The following is a 22,514-nucleotide window of genomic DNA, read 5'->3' as shown; positions in this document are numbered from 1 at the left end:
TAGACCGTTAAAATAATATTTCGGTTAGAATTCTTTAAAGCGTTAATGGCAAAATAAATATAAAGAAACGCATTACAAATAAATTCATAAAACCAAATAGCCAATATTCTGTATAAGCGAAAAAAAGCAGAAACAAATAATTATTACCACAATTTAATCATTTAATTGTAATAACATAAGGTGCATACAGATAAATTTCGTAATCAGATAATTTGGAAGTGAGGAAATTAAATAATTAATGAACTGTAGTAAATCAAATCAAATCAAATTATTAAAATTAAAAATATTCTACAGAAGTATCTCTAAAGGTATTCGCATTTAATAGTTTGTTTATCATTATTTGTTGCGAAATTCATATCAATTTCTGACGTTGGTTTTAATTAACCTTAATGATTTTTATCTTCAATTATAACTTGTAATTTTATTTTGAAATTAACACTAAAGGATGGCTGAGCTATATTTATTCCTGTTTTTATTAAATGCACTTAATAGGATATTTCTTTATAAATATTTATTGTTGTGATAATTAATAACATTGAACAAAATTTTCCTTATAAAATGAAATTTTTATTTGCTTAGCGATATATTCTTTAAGATCATATATATTTGCATTTTTGCCTATATTATACATTTTGCCCTTTGTGTTATTTACTTTTCGTTAGCATAATTCCTAATTTAGATTAGGATTACAGATCCGACTACTGAAGGCATATGCATATATTTTTTTGTATGCTGAGCAAATATCCTATTTCTCTCACTAGGAACACAGTTTTAATATAATTTGGATTTCTGCCGGTAATCAGAGCCCCTTGATGTAACCTGTGTCGTATAATCTCAAAATGAATAGATATAGGTGATATATATATATATTATATATAGGTGAATAGAAATATAGGTGAATGCTTGGGACGTTGCATTTGAAAATAAGATCGGATCGGTTAACTTTAACTATATATTTACTGTCTTTAGCTATATACTGCTTTACTTGATATAAAATATCTTTGTAAATGATGTGAGCATACACTTTAAGACCGAAAGCGGCTGATAAATGAAGTTTTAAAGAATGTCACTTCGGTTTAAATCAAAATGGTGGCATTCTCTATCTGAGAATGCCAATTTAACAACTTATTCTGGAACTCTGTCTATACAAAGTCATATGCGAGACAGAATGGTTACAAGGCAAAGTTGCCATTTGAAAAGAATAGATTTTAAGATTTCGGAAAATGATATTTGCATTTCAATGTGTTGTTATCCCTTTCTTAGTTGACGTAAAATTTTATTCGTAAATGGATAATATGAAGTCACAAATCTTTTTGCATAGACAATTTATTTAAGTGACCTTTAATAAGTTGTACCGCTCCGAGGAATCATTTCCAATGCTTCACGAAATTTATTCATGGCATTTCTCACACTAAAAGCGTGTTTTTCCGCATGAAACTAACAAAAGGTTGACGCAAAAATTAAAGTCTCAGTGAATTAGATATGTAGGTACAAATGAATTATATATGTAGGTGCTGCTATTAAAAAATAATTTTAATCTTCACTTTAAAAATGTTCGTATTGCTTTCCTAACAAATATCATTTGACTTAAAAAACAAATATGTGGATTTTATCATACGCTGTAATACTGCTGCGCAAACCTTGACATATAGTTAGTACAATGCCAATTTTGGTGCACTCTGCATAAAAAAATCTGATGTGTACACCACATGACTTCCTTGTACAGAATATTAAATTATACGCATTTTTTCTTGCATTTCATTTAAACTTATTGGATAGAATTAAATCTACTTCGCTGACATCGCATAAACCACAATAGGATTAATGCATTCTTTAAAATTCACTCTAGTATTTGTTTACCATAGCGACACTCTGGCACTAGATTCACTTAACAGTATTATATTTCTTTCATATTATAACTCATAATGCACAAAATTTATATCACTTAAAGAATAGAATTATCTAATTGTTGCCACATCTTCTATTCAAATATTATAATAAAGCTAGAACGATGTATAAAAGAAATCAAACAAACAAAACAAAAAAGAAACAGTTTTTCACAGACGATTGAGTATTTCTCATTCAATTAATTCAGTTCTCACTTCGCGAGAAGGAAAAAATACATAAAAACTCAAAATATCTATATTAAAAATTACAAAGTAAATCTTAAACACTTATTTGCTCGAAAAAATTCCAGAAAGGATTAAGCATGATTTAATTGGCAATAATAAATGAAGGCGTTATCATTAGTGTTGCGAAGCTACGTTTCTCTAGATTGGCAACAAATCCATTATTCTGCTGTTTAAAATGTAAACAAACAATGGCCGCCATCAAGAAAAGAATTAGGCTTAGCGGCACTTAGACAACTTTAAAATAGTTGATAATTCTAAACATATTGCATAGAGATTTACTAAAGGCATAAAAACCTTAACCGGAAGATGAAAACAACCTAATTCAATCATTTTTAATTAAAGCGAAAAATGTACAATTTACAAACATATAATAGTTAAGAAACTGAGATCACTGAGCCGGGTAACAGAGTGGATATATATATAAATATATTTATATACGTTTGGTGCGGCCGATTGCAACCAAAATACGAGGTGCACATCTACATGTTATAGCAGTCCTATATACAAAATTTCAACGTTCTGAGGCTAATCGTTCTTTAGTTATGCAAGATACGTACGCACGTACGTACATACGTTCGTACAGACGCCACGAAAAATTCTCTTCAGAATTAATTTTAAAGCAGTTTTATAATTTTTTTGGAGGAAACGAGTCTTTTATTCTGTTCTTACGTACAGATATCACGCAAAAACATCGTTAAATTGCATTCGATAGCGGTCAAAATGGATATTTTCGTTGAAATATGCTGCCTGAAACTTTCCCCGATTACAATACTTCCTTTTTACTTCGCACAAGGAAGTAAAAAGAGAGGGGGAGAGTTATACTGGGCTGACTGGCAAAATTTAATTTGCACTTCGAAAGGTATTGTGGTGTATTTAATTATGGCAAAGCTCACTAGGGCTGTCTGCCGAAGGGAAGGGATGCCTTCGTGGAGGACTTTCTAAGGGAAACTGGCTCGTATACACGTTACACATGGAGAAAACCACGAAAACGGCCATGCAGCCAGCCCGTTCGCGGGATTCGATCCTCGGACCGAACTACCAGTGTTCAGCGACTTTACCGCTCGGCCGCTGGTGGGCCCGCACTTCGAAAGAGCGACTTGAAATATATATTAAATTTATATATGGCATTGTTCTAACATAGGTATTTTGACACAAAACCCGAGTTTTTCTTAGAAGACATACCGGTATTTACTCCCTTGTGCGAAGTAAAAAGGAATTATTGTAATCGCGAAAAGTTTCAGGCAGCATATTTCAACGAAAATATCCATTTTGACCGTTATCGAATGCAATTTAACGATGTTTTTGCGTGACATGTGTACGTAAAGACAGAATAAAAGACTCGTTTCCTCCAAAAAATTATAAAACTACTTTAAAATGGATTCTGAAGAGAGTTTTTCGTGGCGTCTGTACGAACGTATGTACGTACGCACGTACGTACGTACGTATCTCGCATAACTAAAAAACGAGTAGCCTCAGAACGTTGAAATTTTGTATATCGGACTGCTATAACATGTAGATGTGCACCTCGTATTTTGGTTGCAATCGGCCGCACCAAACATATATAAATATATTTATATATACTATATCCACTCTGTTACCCGGCTCAGTGATCTCAGTTTTTTTACTCTTACATGTTTGTAAATTGTGCATTTTTTGCTTTAAAAATGATTGACTTATGTCGTTCTTATCTTCCGGTTAAGGTTTTTATGCCTTTAGTAAATCTGAAAGCAATATTTGTACAATTATCAACAATCTAAAAGCTGTTTAAGTTCGCTTAAGCCTTAAGTTTTGGCGGATATATTTGTTTACATTTGAAACAGCAGAATAGTAGATTTGTTGCCAATATACAGAGACTAAGATTTGCTACAACAAAGATAACGCTTTCATTTGTTATTGAGAATTAAATCATGCTTAATCGTTTCTGGAATTTTTTCGAGGAAATAAGTGTTTAAGATTTACTTCGCAATTTTTAATACAGATATTTTGAGTTTTTATGTATTTTTGCCTTGTCGCGAAGTGAGAACTAAACTAATTGAATGAGAAATACTAAATCGTCTGTGAAATACTGTTTCTTTTTTGTTTTGTTTGCTTATCTTCTTTTATACATCGTTTTAGATATGTTAGAGTATTTGAATAGAACATCATGTGACAACGATTAGATAATTCTTCAAATGTTGTAAATTTTGTGCATTCTCAGTTATAATTTGAACGAAATATAACGCTGTTAAGTGAACCTAGCGCCAGAGTATCGCTATGGTAAACAAATATAGTGAATTTCAAAGAGTGCATTTATTCTATTGTGGTTTATGCGCTATCGACAAAGTAGATTTAATTCAATCCAGTAAGTTTAAATGAAATGCAAGGAAAAATGCGTATAATTTAATATTCCGTACAAGGAAGTCATGGGGTGTACACATCAGATTTTTTTTTTATAATTCCATGCTAAGACTCAAATTATGTTGAATTGTTAAATTTTGTTAAAATTTAGTAAAAGTCATACCGAAAAATTAAAAATTTATCCTGGCACACTTTTTCATTTTGAGTCAAGAATAATTAATTGAATTGGCGAAATTGTTAATTTATAGTAACCTAAAGTAGAGAAAGGAAAATCCGAAAGTAATTTCTTTTCCCTTTCATTTTGCTCGAGCAAACAAAAAAGGTGCATCGTTCTTTCTTTCAAATAATTTTAATACAGTGCGTAAAGTACATTTGCTCTTATTATCGCTTTACAGCAAATATTCCAAATTTCAAAATGCGCCATTATGTAAATTAACGTGTATATTAGGAAATTTGTGTGTATATTAAATAACATGTATATTAGGAATATTAGGAACAAAAAATTCTGTTTTTTGCAAGTGTATCTAGAAATGCAGCTATTTTAAGGTGAGGGCAAAAATGTCATAGACAATAATTATAAATTGTTTTTGAAAAATTTATAAAATTAAAAAAAATTAAATCAAGAGATATCAGCGAATTGTATTTGGACTCAACCAATATTTCGAATTGTGAAAGAAGGAATCAAGACTTTAAGGAGCTAAAATTTTGAAAACTAATTTCTTAAAAATTAATTTTTTAAAAACTACTCGGGAATTTTTTATAAAACTTTTTATAAAACAAAAAATAATTTGAATCGTAGAACTGAAATATGGAAAACACAATTGGCATTTTAGGAAAAGTTCGATTTTTTTTTTTCAAAATACCTATATTTGAACAACACTATATATTAGTCTAATATATATCCTTAGCCGTGCTTTCCAGACATGAAAAAACGCAACTTAAATTCCCTCAATCAGCCCAGTAGAACGGAAGATATAGAACTGCCCCTTCTTTGTGTGTGTGTGTGTGTACACAGATCACATCATCTTTGTATTATTCCGCCCAGAATTGCAGACAGATTTTAAAAGTCCGAAATTTATTTAGCCTAGTAATTTTATTTTTGCAGTCGTATTAGCAAGAATATTAGGGGCATTATCTTTCCCATACTTAACTTTTATTTGATGACATGGCAAATGTCTAATTCTGAGCTGTTATTATTTCGAGCCGCATAAAATTAGCTTACTACTTTTAACACTTTGTTGTTCATCAGTCAAGAAACGGCAGTACTATAAATATAAGAACTGGTGCTGTTTAGTTTGTAATGTTGCGCGCTTCCAATCTGCACGCAACAATAGTGGTGACTGCTAAGAACTGGAAAGTAGACAAAGTCTTGAGAAGGGTTTAAATTCCTTTTTATTTAACTTTAGAAATTACAAATGCGTGCTCTTGACGCTCACAAACAACGCCGACCCGGCGGTAAAATAAAAATAAGAAACTAAGAAAAGAATAGTAACAAGTGACTAACTACGAGGCTCTCTAAACGTAACTAACCTCACCGCGTTCTAAAATACCGCTGATAGTTCAGCAAACTTCTGAATATTACGTTGAAAAATTAACAAACTGCCGGGGCAAACACACAGGCCGAAACGCGTGGTTCTTCGATTTCTAACTAGTCACCTCCACGCTCGTGAAGCAAGAAAGCACACCTTGGAACTCGTTTCCCTTCTATTTAACTCAGATTACTTCCGCTGACAATTTGAATCCTTGCGCGTTCTACTAAAATTTACATACTCTGGCATTGGCAATTCCAGGGGAAAGTAAGGCTTGACAGGAAAGATAGTTTAAACTTAAAATAAATGTTAGTTAAGATAAATATAAACCCTACAAGTTATATTAGCAATGTGTATGCCACCAGTATTGCATTGTAAAGATTGTTTGTTGTACTGTTTATTATTATTTCATAAATTCTATTCATTTCTTTTCGTATTGTATAAAAGTATATCTTAAATTATAGATTATTGCAAATTTTTCACGATCATAAAAATTTAGAAAAAATTATTTTTATGCTGATTGCTTTACTGATTAGATAAAGACTAATAATTTAATTACGGATTAAAATATTATAATCTTCTTTTTGCAGGTAAGGATCTTTCATTTTATCTATATGCACAAGCGGGAACTTGAAGATTCAGTCAAGAAGAGAATAAATACTGAAGCACAGATACACTGATATTCCTTAAATGTCTTAAACCCCTTCAGCTTTACAAGAACATCATAATCAATAAGGTAAAATAAATATTAATAGTATTACTATGAATAGTTTCCGTCAATTTGTAATACTTAAAATATTTGGGTATGTTGAAGCTAGACTTTTGTAAAACTTAGCGCAATGCTGTTCTTATGATAATTTAATTATTATACTCACGAAAATTATCTAGAATAAATACTCTACTAAACTATCCGAGATTTCATTGCAGCTTTATTGTGTATTTTGTACAATTAAGAGATTTTATTTTGGGATTTGTTTTCTCTGAACAGATATATTTCTTCATCTATAAGTATAATTTTTAATTTAGCGAAAAGTGACAAGATATTTTAGAAGCCAGTCCAGGAGAAGACATGTTTTGAAACACTTTTTTAAACATGGTATTATTATTATTATTAAAAACAGTTAGCATAATTCTTATCGTATCAACATTTCCTTACACTAAAGTACAATCTTTACAATAAAGAAACCACTAATTTCTAAAAGATTTTACCCAATCTCGGTTCCGAGTACAGGATGGTCATAAAATAGCGTGACCAATAAATTAATGGTGATCTCGGAAGGGCCCGAAAGCAGGTAATCCTTTGCAAACTTTGCAATGTAGGTAAGTCATGGTGACTTGCTCTCGCAATGTACAAAACAGTGATAATTTACGTATCCCCCTTACAGTATCTTGAACATTTCGTATATATACACTATGATTTCACGATGGTATGAGATTCTGCATGCCAGAAAAGAACAGATGTATTTATTCTGTGTATATTAAACGAAAGTTTATTCTGCTGGGGAAGTAAGGCAAAATTTGTAGGGGAGGGAAAGAAAATGGTTTAAATTACAGATAAACATTTCAAATGTGGAGGGGATTGTATTATTTATATTATAGCAAAGCACGCAAATACTGTTTACCTAAGAAACAAATTACCTATGTGGAGGATTTTTTTAAAAGCCAAATAGCTTATGTAGGTCCGTCACACATGGGAAAAAACTACCAAGCAGTCAGCCTATTCGGTGGTATTTGTACTCGGGCGAACTATTGGAGTTCAGTTTTTTTTACCTTTCACCTCGTCGCCCAGGTTGTATAGTGGTTAGGGGAGCCTACTACAGTACCGAAGTGCTCGGGTTCGAATTTTGGAGAAGACGCGGATGCTTGTAAATGTATAGTGTCGGAGCGGCATGGTGGCACTCTAAATATGTGGCGAGCGGAAAGTCCTCTCGTCTGGATTGGTGGGGGTGGAGAGGGGTGGGAGACCCTCGTATCCCCCCAGAGTGGTCTTCCTCAAAATTGGGGGTGAAAAATAGAAGTCCAACCGCTCTTCGCAGTAGGCTCTGGAAACCATTGCTTCATGTAATATGGACAAGACAACAACAACCACTCGCCTCGTCAATGAGCACCTAAAACTTCGAAATCGCATGCTTAAGCAATGATTATTTATGGTTCATGGAAAAATGAAAGTGGTGCAGCTTCTGCTCGTTAAGAGATGTGGAACAACAAAAGATAGTAGTAGTAGTAACGGAGGACGTGGACACCATCCCCTTACCATTACGGTTAATCGGTTCTGCCCACATCCGCCTTTGTCTAGTATTTATTATTAATCCTTGAATTTTTACATGACCAAATATTATGGCTGGTTTACAGATAAATTCTATACAATAATTGTATTCACATTAATATAACTTATTATATAAAAATTTTATTTTGGGAATTTTTTCTAGCACATAATAATATAAATTTCGTTAAACATCTTAACGTTAAAATATATATAAAGTAAGTGAATAAATATGTAACGTTGCGCGCTTCCAACCTGCACGCAACAATAGTGGTGACTGCTGAGAGCTGGAAAGGAGACTAAAGTCTTGAGAAGGGTTTAAATCCCTTTTTTATTCAACTTTAGAAGTTACAAATGCGAGCTCTTGACGCTCACAAACTACGCCGACCCGGCGGTAAAATAAAAATAAGAAACTAAGAAAAGAATAGTAACAAGTGACTAACTACGAGGCTCTCTAAACGTAACTAACCTCACCGCGTTCTAAAATACCGCTGATAGTTCAGCAAACTTCTGAATATTACGTTGAAAAATTAACAAACTGCCGAGGCAAACACACAGGCCGAAACGCGTGGTTCTTGAAATTCTAACTAGCCACCTCCACGCTCGTGAAGCAAGAAAGCACACCTTCGAACTCGTTTCCCTTCTATTTAACTCAGATTACTTCCGCTGACAATTTGAATCCTTGCGCGTTCTACTAAAATTTACATACTCTGGCATTGGCAATTTCAGGGGAAAGTAAGGCTTGACAGGAAAGATAGTTTAAACTTAAAATAAATGTTAATTAAAATAAATATAAACCCTACATTTGCCGCTGCCAGAATTTGGAAAACTTGGAAGCAGGTCCTACAAACGACCTGTTGAAAAGTTTCTTCAATTCTGAACTAAATTTTAAGAGTCTCGTTTACATAAAAAAATCTGTTATCTTACAAAAGGTAGAATAAATTTTTGAATATACTTATTTAACTCTCTCTTCTTACAGCAACCTTTCCTGGACTTCAGCAATCAATCTGTTCTCTTCCTTCCAGCATCTGGAAGGAATAAGTATCAGTATCTTTCTAAATACATTATAATTTACACTTTCTTGACACTGAATAAGTTTTTGTTTTTGAACGATTTATTTTCCTTAGTTACTGCTTAATTCACATTCATTCAAGTATTCAAACATGAATTTAACTTTACCTTGGCTCTCCAGCATGTGTGGTGTCAAACGGGAATATTCGTGTTTTAGTATTGCAACACTTCCCCTAACCACAATGATTTGTTAGAATTCAACGACCAAATAGACACACCTTACTCGACATTCTACAACTCGATGAGCTACTTTAACATTCTTAAAATTCAAGTGTAGGTGGAGAACCCTACAAAACACATTCATTCTAACTTCCCCCTCATTCATCTTTAGACATGCAGGCTTTCGCTCTAAAGCATGATTTTATCTACAGTTTAATACTTAAATTTGAAGTCATTGCTTTTGAGCATTTATTTTTAGCTTCTAAAATTTTATGCTTCTAGACTAAATTCTACTTTTACATAACTTTCAAGTATTTACGTATATTTACAAAATTCTAATACATATGCTTTTTACAATTTACCATAAAATGAATAAGAGAAAAATAAATTATTACTTTACTGATTCTTCGCCAAGCTGGCGGTACTGAAACTAGTAGTAGAAACTGAAACTAGTTCTTATTAATACAAGAATACGAAGTTATTTTTATCTTCGGCCAAATTTTGGCTTTAACATAACAGAATTAGTCTTTCGACCAACAGAAACTGCTTGTTCTTAGATTTTATACTTAAAGAAAAATAATACTTTTGCCTTAGCTAAATAAAATAAAACAAATCTAAGTCTCAACCGAGACGCATTGACTTCCGTCAAAACATAGAACTTCGTATTTACGCATAACATTTCGAAACAAAAGAAAAAAAAATTATATAAGATTTTAACTTATCTTTTGTTTTCTGTGATTGGAATTCCGACATCCTTTTCTGGCAGAACTGCTGCCGCGTTATAGGTTTCATCGACGTCAGTCTTCTCCTTAGTGTCCTCCGAGTGTCGTCCACGTAACTTTTTCTTTTTCGCCCTCTGCATGCTGGCCTCTTGAAGTGGTAGTCGTCGGGTTGCTTTTTCGTTTTCCCCCTGAACGACTGGTCTTGGAGTCCTCCGGTCTGGGATCATGCTTGAATTTCTTCTGTTGGTGGTGGTCTTTTCGTTCCTCCTGCTGCCTTTTCTTTCTCGGGGACGGCGGCCTTGTTTGCACCGGACTCTCTGGTCCTGGAAGCGTTCTCCTCGATGTAGAATTTCTACTCCGATACGTTGTAAGTGGTGTTTTCCTCTTTACCAAGGTTTCTTTACGCGGCGGCTTTACTTTCTTGTATTTCTTAAATGCTGGAGTCTAAGAGTTTTCATTTCTTCTTTTTGGTACCATCGCATGGATTGTAGAAGGGCTAGGTTTCTCTTCAGTTCTCTTTCTTGGGTGGTGGAACGGGTGACGTTACTTCTGGACCTTCTACTTGTTTTACGCTTGAGTCCTGCAAGAAACTTCTAAGGATTTCAAAATCATTTTGATTATAATATTTTTTCACCTGGTCGGGACTTGCTTTACAGATTTCCCCTCTCTCGTTCTTAAGGTACAATACGACTCCCTTGATTTCCTGAATTACATAGGGGCCTTCAAATTTTGGAGCTAACTTTGCATTAAAATTGTCTGGGGCACTTGATAAAGAAAACTTCCGCTTCAACACTTTATCCCCAACTTTAAAATCTGCTTCACGGCGTTTTCTATCATAATATAATTTTTGCCTATTTCTTGCCGTATCCGAGCTTTTAACCGCCTGGTCAATAAGTTTTTGCACGTCTTTCTGTTTAAATTCTTGCTCTCTTTGTTGCACAAAGAATAATTTATCTAATGGCGTAATTAACTTTCGTCCTAAAAATAATTCTGCTGGGGTTTTTCCCGTAGTATCGTGATTTGCCGTTCTTAAAGCATAAGCTAACTCATTTATGTAGCCATCCCAGCGCTTGTGATGTGTGATAACATAACTTCGAATTATTTTTACAATGTTTTTATTAACTCTTTCTGCTGTGTTTGCCTGTGATCTATACAGAACCATTTTGATATGGCGTATGCCAAGTCCAGTGCATATGTTTTCAAATATTTGACTAACGAATTGTTTACCGTTATCGCTAATGACTTTTATCGGTGCACCGTATTTTAAAATGTATCTGTGTAAGAATGCATCTGCGACTGTTTTGGCTGACGCGCGTTTAAGTGGAACAATTTCTGTCCATTTTGAAAAATGATCTACAATTACTAAAAGAAAACTATTTTTATTTAACTCACTCTGGGGGAAAAAAACCAAGAAGATCTATGCCTAAAATTTCATTCGGAAATGTAGCGCGAATGCTATTTAAGTACCCAGCCGGGCTGTAATTAATATCATTTATTAACTGACATTGATTGCAGTACCTGACATATGCCGTTACTATTTTGTATAATTGCGGGAAATATACCGCCTCGCGTACCCTTTTTAAAGTCTTTCTGACTCCTAAATGACCCGCTGTTTTCGCGTCGTGTAATTCCTTCAAAATGCTTAATCGAAGCGAGGCTGGGATGACTGGTTTGTACTCGAGATTTTCGTTTGTTGTTTTCGTATAAAATAATAAATTATCTATTATTTCATAGTTTTCTGCTCTATTTCTTATCGCATCGATATCTGTGTGCTCAAAGCTTTCGGGGTCTTCCAAATATGCATAGATACTTCCAAATTCAGGATCAGCTTTCAATTCAGCAATAATTGTATCTCTAGAATCTAAAATTTTTGAAGTCAACACAGCGCATTAAAGTTCATTGCCTTCGTCGTCCAGTTTTATACGAGAAAGTGCGTCAGCTACATTGTTTTCCTTACCCGGTTTATATTTGATTATTAGATTATATTCTTGGAGTTTTAAAGCCCATCTTATTAACCTGGGCGTTAGGATTTTCCCCGAGTAAAGTCTACCAACAGCCGCATGATCCGAAAAGACTGTTACTGGCGCTTTGGCGAAATAAACTCGAAATTTGTGTACAGCCATTAATACGGCTAATGTTTCTCTTTCTGTAGCTGTATAATTCCTTTGTGTAAGGATTCAACGTTTTACTAAAAAATTCCAAAGGATGGCCATTTTGCATAAGAACCGCACCTACAGCATAGTCCGACGCATCTGCTGCAATTTCCAGGTTTTCGTCCCCCTCCGGGAATTTCAAAACAGGGGCATTGATGAGCGCTTCTTTTAATCTTTCAGATGCGGTATTTGCTTCCGCTGTCCACGTGAATTTACTTTTCTTTCCTTTAATTACTAACAAGGGTTCAACAATATTAGCAAAATCTTTTATGGATGACCGATAATAAGAACATAACCCAAGGAAAGAAGAAAGTTTCTTGGCGGTGTTGGGAGGTGGGAAATTCTTGATTGCTTTTATTTTTGAATCTTGAGATTCTATACCCTTTTGCGAAATTTTATAACCCAGATATTTAAGTTCTTTATTTGCGAACTTGCATTTTGAGGCGTTAATTGTAAGACCGGCCTCTTTTAATAATTTAAAAACTTCTAATGTTGCTCCAACGTACTAATCGTTATAATTATATCATCTAGATAGATTAAAGTCGATTTTCCTAGGACAGGCTTTAGAACAATGTCCATAGCTCTCTGGAATGTTGATGGGGCCCCACACAACCCAAAGGGCATGCGTAAAAATGCATAAGAGCCCGATTTTGTGCTAAACGCGGTTTTATGTATGTCTTCGGGTCTCATAGCTATTTGATAGTAGCCAGACGTTAAGTCCAAAGTAGTCATGTATCTAGTAGATTTGATCTTTCTAATAATTTCCTCTATAACCGGCAAAGGGTAAACTGGGAATTTAGTAATACTATTAAGTTTTCTGTAATCGATAGCAAACCTCCAAGTCCTTTTATCAGAAAGAGGAAACTCGTTCTTTTTCCTACATAGTACGACTGGACTCGCGTATTCATTATTTATGGGCGTTATTATTTTGTTCTTTAACATTTCCTGAATATGTTCTTCTATGATTTGCTCTTTTTGTTTATCATAGCGGTAAGGTTTAGTCCTACAGGGTTTGTCGGCAGTTAACTGTATCTCATGCGTAATTATTTGACAGCTACCAGGCCGTTCTGAAAAGAAGTTTGAAAAAGTACTCACCACTTGCTGGATGGCTTGACTTTCATGGTCATTCAAATGGCTAAGGTCGACTTGCGGTTGTTCCCCTGGTTCCACCGCCCTCCGGTCCATCTCCAGCACAATAGAACTGTCCTGAAAATTCAATTTGGCCCTCGCGGCCCTTAAAAACTCCATACCTAAAATAAGTGTATTTTGCAAATTTTTTACTCCAAAAATTAATACTTTAAGGCTTTCATTTTGGAGTTGTATTTTTAAAGATAGTTTTCCGATACATTGACAAGTTTGTCCTTGTGCTGCTATGATTTCTGTGTTTTTATTTTTAAATAATCGAAACCTATTAAAGTTCTTCTTAAAAAAAATATCACTCATGAAATTACCTTCTGCTCCTGTATCGATGATGGCTTCTACTGGTACATCGCCAACCAGGACTTGCATAATTGGTAACTGGGAGTTCTTTACGATGACCGTATTTAAGTGTCTTCTTGGGTTTTTTTTTAAACTTCCTGGGTCTGGACCCTCGCTTTCACAGGCCCCTCTACTCGTTTAAAGCTTTCCTTTCAACTTCTGCCTTCTGGGTACGCGGACGGTTGTTGGGCCTTGACCTTCGAGCTTCGATGAGTTAGCTTGATAGCTCTTTCCCCCATAAGAGCGGTTTGCATTTCTGGTCTGCTCATTTGAAGATTGCCTTCGGATACTTTGAGAATACGATGCCCCTCTAGCTTTTTCCGCTATTCTGCGATTTTGAAACTTGACCGCCAATTCGAAGAGCTCCTGCAATCTGCTTGGGTTTCTAATTTCGAAGTAGTCTGGAATAGCAGGTAACAATCTTGGTAAGATTATTTCAATAATCTCCGAGTCGGGTTTCTTCCCATACAGCATATCCGTCAGCTTAATTTTTCGCAGAATAAAGTCCGTCAACTCTTCTATATTCCGTTGATAAAAACTATACAGGTGACAGGTGACAGCAGGACAGGGCACCCGGACGGCTTTCTATGACTGATAAAATAAATAAATAAAAAAAAACACTTCTATATCCCGTTGATAGAAACTATATAGTTCGGCTTCCAGCCTTGCTCGATCTTTCACTATGGGGAAGGCCTTTACTAACGAGTTTTTGAAATTTTCAAATGTATATGTCTGGCTTCAAAATTCCCCTAATAAAAATTTGCCTATATTCTTCCACCATAGCGCGGCCTGTCCTCTTAGTGGAGATGTGGCGATGGCAACCTTTTGTCTTTCAGGCACAGGGTAGAGCTGAAAGTGATTGTCTAGGCCTTCTAGAAATATCGCCACTGAATTTTTTTCCGTCGAAATTGACGTTTGGCTTAACTGACGCTCTCATCGTCTGGACCAGGTATCCAAATCCTTCCAATTGGCTTGCCATTTCTTGTTGTTGTCCAGCAACTTCCATCCAATTTTCGGCTATTTCAGTTCGACAAGTGTTCGGGCGCCAATGTAACGTTGTGCGCTTCCAACATGCACGCAACAATAGTGGTGGCTGTTGAGAGCTGGCAAGGAGACCAAAGTCTTGAGAAGGGTTTAAATCCCTTTTATTCAACTTTAGAAGTTACAAATGCGTGCTCTTGACGCTCACAAACTACGCCAACCCGGCGGTAAAATAAAAATAAGAAACTAAGAAAAGAATAGTAACAAGTGACTAACTACGAGGCTCTCTAAACGTAACTAACCTCACCGCGTTCTAAAATACCGCTGATAGTTCAGCAAACTTCTGAATATTACGTTGAAAAATTAACAAACTGCCGAGGCAAACACACAGGCCGAAACGTGTGGTTCTTCAAATTCTAACTAGCCACCTCCACGTTCGTGAAGCAAGAAAGCACACCTTCGAACTCGTTTCCCTTCTATTTAACTCAGATTACTTCCGCTGATAATTTGAATCCTTGCGCGTTCTACTAAAATTTACATACTGTGGCATTGGCAATTCCAGGGGAAAGTAAGGCTTGACAGGAAAGATAGTTTAAACTTAAAATAAATGTTAGTTAAAATAAATATGAACCCTACAAATAGATAAATATATAATAAATATAATAAAGTAAAACAACAAAGGTAAAAGGCTGACTTCGCTCTCACCTGTTTGGGACTTGTAAAAGAAAATCTATTTAAAAGTCCTAACTTCGTATTCGCAATATTGAGGGCCTTTGGACTCACGGATCTGATATAGCCCATTACTCATGGATCTGATGTAGGCTATCCAATTAATACGAGGAACAACAAAAGCAATACAAAAATACATTGCACACTTTCATCACATCGTTCCTTCTGAGAAAACTCCATTCTTGTTTTGGAGCGCGGATAGAATATGCTTTTTGTCTCTCTCAAAAAATGTTTTCATATTTCATTTGTGGTTATTATCTTCTCGTATCTGATTACATTATCTTTTAATTAGACAATGCCAGAAATTGTCTAATTTAATTTAATTAATGAGTAAGATTGGTAATAATCTAGAATTGAGATGTATTTGTTATGTATGCAAATTTGTTTTAATCTGGTTCGAAATTCTGAGTTAACAGGTATACACCTAAATGGAAAACCTCAGTAACTCGGGTATGGTGGTGCATGATAGTGAAAGATTTTGAATCGCGTAGTACACGCTAATTGTTCAATATATCAACGCTGTGAGATCATGATAATATATGATACATAATGCCATTTCATTTATGAAGAAATGGGTAGAAAGATTTGAAGCAACGAGGCCAACACTGAACTCGAAACATGTAGGACCAACGAAAGTAGTTTAAACCCCACTGACTATCTAAGCACTAAATGTAGCAATGGAACAAAGTCCGCAACGTTCTGCACGACGACATGCCAAGTCATTGGGACTAATATGTCAAGTTTGGATAGACTATTGCATGGAAATTTAAAGCTGCATTCAGCTCTAGATAATCCAAGCATTGCAGGATAGCGATCTCAACAATCGGCAAATGTTTGTTGAAACGTTTTTAGCCAACTCTTACGAAGATTCGAAAGTCCTTGGAATCTTGTGAATATCTCAAAGCTGCGGTACGTGATGACCTCAAAGATGATGGATGAACTCAAAACTGCGATACGTGAAGATATGTCGATCCATTTCTGCAGACGTACTGGAGGAAGTTTTGAGTAACGTCCATTCGTGAATGCAGAAATGTTACTTCAAAAAGCGACGCCATTCAGAGGGCGCTATTTGCAAAACGGGAGTTGCTTTTGCTTTTAAGTAAATGGCATACTTGTACCATCTTATATCCATAATTACCGTAAGAGCGTATACATTATTACTGTGCATTACGGCAGTTTCAATATCTCCCACTCCTGCGAGCCACCTGGTCATCAAGGATCCGATTTTTGTTCCTTTCCTTCAAACACATTTTGACGATCGTAAACAATACGTCACAACAGCTGCTGATGCTCTTGATATGAGTATGCTGAGGCGTGTTCAGATCGAGCTTCACCATTGCATTAATGTCTGTCGTGTAGTAAAAGGGTCATATATAAGGAGTATTTCTAATTTAGCCAACTGAACATGCTCTTCTAACCGTGTAAATGTTTCAGTCGTGCTATTAAAACTCTCGTTCCTGTGAAACCTTCATTGAAGAGTTTACGTTGACGGTTCCGATGAAGCGAATACAAAGCTTTGAAGTTGATTCATTGCCAGCATATCAAGAAAATCTGAATTTAAATAGCTGAATCAGAAACTATCGAGCGCTTTTAGACGAATCATCACATTCCTGCTCCGTATCGTGTTTCATGACCTAGTTGGTTGTCTTCCAATAAATCTGCCACTGTAATAGAAACCCAGTCCGTGGAAAGTGCAGTATTAGCCGTTATCTAACATTTATGAGTTTTTTAACATAGTACCATTTTTTATTCGGCTATTAAAGAGAACTAAGTTACAAATGATGTAAATACATTGCGACAATAATATACGGTTACAGCGCATCAAACAGAAACTTAAAATTAGACAAAATTCATTCTTAAACTGGTACTGGTTTCTTAAAAAAATATGATTTCTTGGTGAAGAGATACACAGTTTATCCAAATTCAGAGCTTCTCTATGAAGCCAGTGTAATTTTGTAAAGCAACAAAGTAAGTTTTTTAATTTTGCTTAATTTTATGTTTTGCGTTAATGTTTTAAAATACACTAATACGTTTAGATTAACACTCATGGCATATTCTTAGATTACAATACTTTAATAAAATAGTAAATTATTTTGATCTTTAGAGAAAACATTTTTGGTATGCTGTTTTTACTCGCATGCATACTTTCTATGCGGTTTTGTGGAACGTCTTTTTTACATTTTCTTTAATTTTTCAAATTTAAACCACATGGATGTTTTACAATATCCCCATTGTTTTGTAGAGGTGATTCGACACATCATCAACATGAATCGATTGTTATCGATTATCGACATGGATCAATTACTTTTCGAATTAAATTATTATAGCACTCTTTCTTATTTATCAGTTCTCTTTCCCCATTGATGCCTACTGCTTGGATACGATGTTTAAGCGCTGAATATTCATACTAGTTTCAGTTCTAAGCGACAAAAAGACCGGGAATGTTTCGTATTGTTTTGTCCCATACCTAAAATAAAAGAGAACAAGGTTTTTATCAAAAATCTCCAATAAGGCATCTCTCTTTCGCTAGGTAATAACCGAATGATTTACTGTTACAACCAACCTAATCCTGGAATCAAGCTGCTAGCCAGAATCTATTCTGTAATACACATAATTAATTCAAGAGTCATTTGACTTAGAAAAATGAATAATACAATGAATCTTTGCAAGCTGAAATTAGTGCACAAGTGTAAATAAGAGAGGGGAAATCAGCAGCAGGGGTAATATTTTAGAAGTCACTTTCACATGAGACATAATTTTATTACTAATTATTATTACTTATAAATTTATTAGTTACTCTTTTAGTTAATTTAAGTTAGTAATTTTTATTACTTAATTATTAATTACTTATAAACAACTGCACGTATTACTGAAAGAAACAAAAATATAAATCTAAGAAAGTTTTCTTTTTCCTATCAGACTTATAATTCAAATTTTTAAAAATAAATAATAATGCGTATGGCTAGACTATTACTGTGTAGTATCTATCTCTTATTAAGACCAACATCAAGTGGAACCAAATATTGAAGAGTTAATTGTATTCCAATATAACTGCAGATTTTCCTCCCAATCGCTGCAAGTGTTATTAATTATGATAAGAGTTATTTTAAGTAAAAATTGATCAGAATATTCCTTAGGATCAAAGATTGATTATTTTAGTAAGATTCTATTACCATGTGTTAATAGAATCTTACTAAACTGTACACAGAACAACAAATGAATAATGAATAGACTTCGTCACCGACGAGTTTTCTACGAGAAAAGAAGAAAATAACATTTTAGAAAGCTATAATTAAACTTAAAAAATAACTAACTAATGTTTTAATTTATTTTCCCATACGTCGTTTTCACGTTTTATAGAATTAGTGGTGGTTCGAGAAAAAAATGTTATCGGTTCCGCTCAGATGCCTCGAGAATAAAAAGCTCTATTTGTGCTACTGAATCAGTTAATTAAAAACGGACGCGAATGTTTTTAATATTCGCATGCGTTTAAGCAGTTAATAATAAGCAGGCGAAAAGAAAATAAATTCTTGTCTGAAAAAGGCCCACCTATGGCTACGTGCTTGAGCATAGTTCGATCTGCATCCGAACGTCAGTGAATAAGCTGGATGCAGGAATACTTTCGTGGTTCTCTCCATATGTAACGTAAATACAGCTTCAATCATTTGGAAGTTCTCCCCTAAGGCAGAGAGTCCTCGTATGCTTGGCTGTAATGAAAGTAAGAAATTAGATTCTTGCCGATGATTGATGGGATATTATACCTACAACTATCTAATTAGATTTTTAAGCAGATAACCGTGACATAATGTTTTTTCTTACGGATCTACGAAAACAAAATCAAGAATTCTTGCGGCAGGGGGTAGAAAACACTAAATCGGAACAGGAACTTCTTAGTGAAATTTTGTGGTACAATAAATAATGCTGCTTTTATCGTTCTATACCTTATAATGTTCTTCACTACTTCGTCTTTTCTGAACGTAGAGAAACTGACTAAGCTGTAGAGCGACTCATCGCTGAGTTCAAGTAGGTAACGAAAAAGTCAAGAGAATGGTTAAAATATCCTTTATTCATTCAAAGAAATAGTTACAGATGGCCCCTTCTCAGGCGTACAGAAAGCCTCCACTCGGGCTTCAAACCAAGATAAAAAGAAGAAACTAATCTAATACTAAACTAAACTGAATCTAGATACAATTACCTAAGGTCTTAACTTAGCTTAGCCGGCGATTATCAACAGGCACGTGCAATACGGCCGAGCGTAGTAGAATTAAGAACAAAGCAGCCTGACGGCAAACACGCGCCCTTTAGGACTTCTAAGCTCTCTCTCTCTGAAGTAAGTTGAGCCTTTCTTAAATACTTTTTCTAACTCATTTGCATAAAACGTGTTCCTAGAAACTCCTACTGGCAGGTAATAGTAGTAAAGAATAGACAGTAAAGCACGTTTAAAATTAAAATAACTGTTAGAAACTTTAAGAAATCTTTGTAACCTTATAGGAGATTTATTTCCTTAAATATCGATCCAAGACATGTATTTTCGCCCTTTCTCCAAAGTTACTTAGAGAGTTTCTCATAATAAAATAGAAAATTCTCCGAATATAATCTTAACACCGTGGATAAAAATGTTCTTATAAATACAAAAGCTGATTTTTTTGTATGCTGACTATAAAGCAAGAATTCTAATTACAATAAAATTCGTTTAATGAATTTGATTCGTTCCCGAAACATGCCCGTTACTCGAAACAAAAACCAAAAACAACCGAAAATATTTTCCACACAGAATTTAATATAAAATGGATTAATTTGTCCCTTAGCCGCAGATGCTTATTTAATATTTACAACAGTTCTTTACATACAAGTTCATAATACCAAACCAATAAAAATTCTTTAATATAAGATAAAAGAAAGCAAACGCAATTCTAAGCAGAAAGAAATGCACAAAAATGTAATTTAGTTTGATTGTAGTGGCACGAAGGAGAGTGAACAGCGTAAGTGAAAAGAGATGAGGAAGAGAATGAATAGAGAGCCTACTTCCATAAAAACATCAGGTATCTGCCATCCTAAAGTATCTTTTATCTTTTTTTCATCTGGTAGCATCACTAGGCTCTGTTTGAGACTTACCGAGCTTCCTTTCACTCAAAATTTACACTCAAAATTTACACCAAAAGTCTTTTGCTTTGCTTACGTTTTAAAATGTTTCTAAAGTGAGATATGCCACTGTCACCACTGTCACTAAAAATGTTTATGCTGTTGCTTGCTACTGTATCACCAGAGTTATATTATATGAAACTTTAATCTTCCCCCCATTTTGCACAATTAAGTGGATCAAAGAACTAGATTTATCTTTTCCTCCTTTCTTTTCCTTTGAAGAGCTCTCTCTGCAAAAATGTTTGTTGCTGTTTCTCAAGTTGTCCCACGTCTTTCTTATTGAGTTTATATTTAAGGTCCTGTAATAATTTTTACACGTCGTCACTGTTAAAACACAAGCCCGTAGTTTTAGCTGGAGATGTAATATCACAAATTAACAATAAATAAGTATTTAAATCTTGGCTATAATTTCGTTCACAGCTTGGCTATAATTTCGTTCAGGAAGAATTCGTGGTGCTGTAAGTCACTTGTTGATAGGCTTTGTTAACTAGAGTTAAACAACAGAAAATATTAAAATCATGTTTCAAGAAATCTTCAAATGTTAATTGTTATCAGAGGCTACTTCAAAACTCCCTTGAAAATCATTTACTGCCGACTTGAATGTTCGTAACTCGAAGCACTTTCGTCTTCTGAGACATTTTTTGTTCCGATAATTTATTCATGATGAGAGATTCACTGCAGTAGAGTTATTTAAAATGATGTATGGTATTTTAAAAACCTGTAATAAATTCATTTTAAAATAGAGACCTAACAGAAAGGGTTTGAAACAGGAAGGAAAACTCAATATTTTCTTTTCCCTGAGGTCTGTATTGAGTGCCGGACGTGTGGTGGCGTTAAGAACGCTAGAACTAAAAATATCATCTCAGAAAGTGAAGCGTTTTAGGTCTTGCTAAGCGTAATCGGAATCTGAAATTTTGGTCTAACGTGCGTTTCGTAGATGACAACTGACAAAAACATTTGGAAGCGATGTCACCGATTTGAAGATAAAGGTTATCTGTGTGAAGACAAAAGCACAAAAGGGCACGTATTGTTAGCGAGAATGTGGAAAAGCTAACAGCGACATTTCTACTCATCTCAAAGAAATCAACTCAGGAATCGAGTTATGCACTGGGACTCCACAAACAGTGGTTAGGTGTGTTTTGAGAAAATGATTGTAAATGAAACCTTACAGATTGCAGATGACTCAAGCTTTACTTCCGAGACACAAGAACCGACGAATGGAATTTTGCATGAAAATATGTGACAAATTTGCGTATAAGAATGGGTTTTTCGCCCGCCTCGTATTAGAAAGGAGGCAACGTTCTATATTAACGGAGAAGTTAACCGGTACGATGTACGAATATGGGTACAGAAATCCCTCCCTGAACCGTGGAGCAAGAACGAGATTCGTCCGAATTGAATGTGTTTGGTGCAATTTCAGAGGCCAAACTGCATGGGCTGTACTTTTTCGTGGAAGAGACAGTGAATCGCAACATGTATCTTGATACTTCACAGGTCTGGTTTTTCCCGCAGTTACAGGAAGATCCGAATAATTTTGTCTTTTAGCATGATGGTTCGTCTCTACTGTTATTGTTGTTGCTTATGCTCACTTGTCTGACGTAGTCAGCCCAAGCCCAACAAATACCTCTTGGCAAGGAGAGCTAGATTACACCTGCCGTTGGTCTTGAGCACCATTAAATTGACAGTGCGATTTAACTCAGCTCCGCCCCCAGTTTTGATGAACAGCACCCGGTGGGGGGGGGGAGTACGAAGGTCTCCAAACCCTCTCACCTTCCACCAAACCAAAGGAATTTTGGCTCACCGCGTATTTAGAGCAA

Source organism: Stegodyphus dumicola, chromosome 7 (genome assembly GCF_044657685.1).
Source record: "Stegodyphus dumicola isolate Sdum_Otavi_A_Nest chromosome 7, ASM4465768v1".
Taxonomy (NCBI): Eukaryota; Metazoa; Arthropoda; class Arachnida; order Araneae; family Eresidae; genus Stegodyphus; species Stegodyphus dumicola.
Note: the sequence above shows the minus strand (reverse complement) of the source record.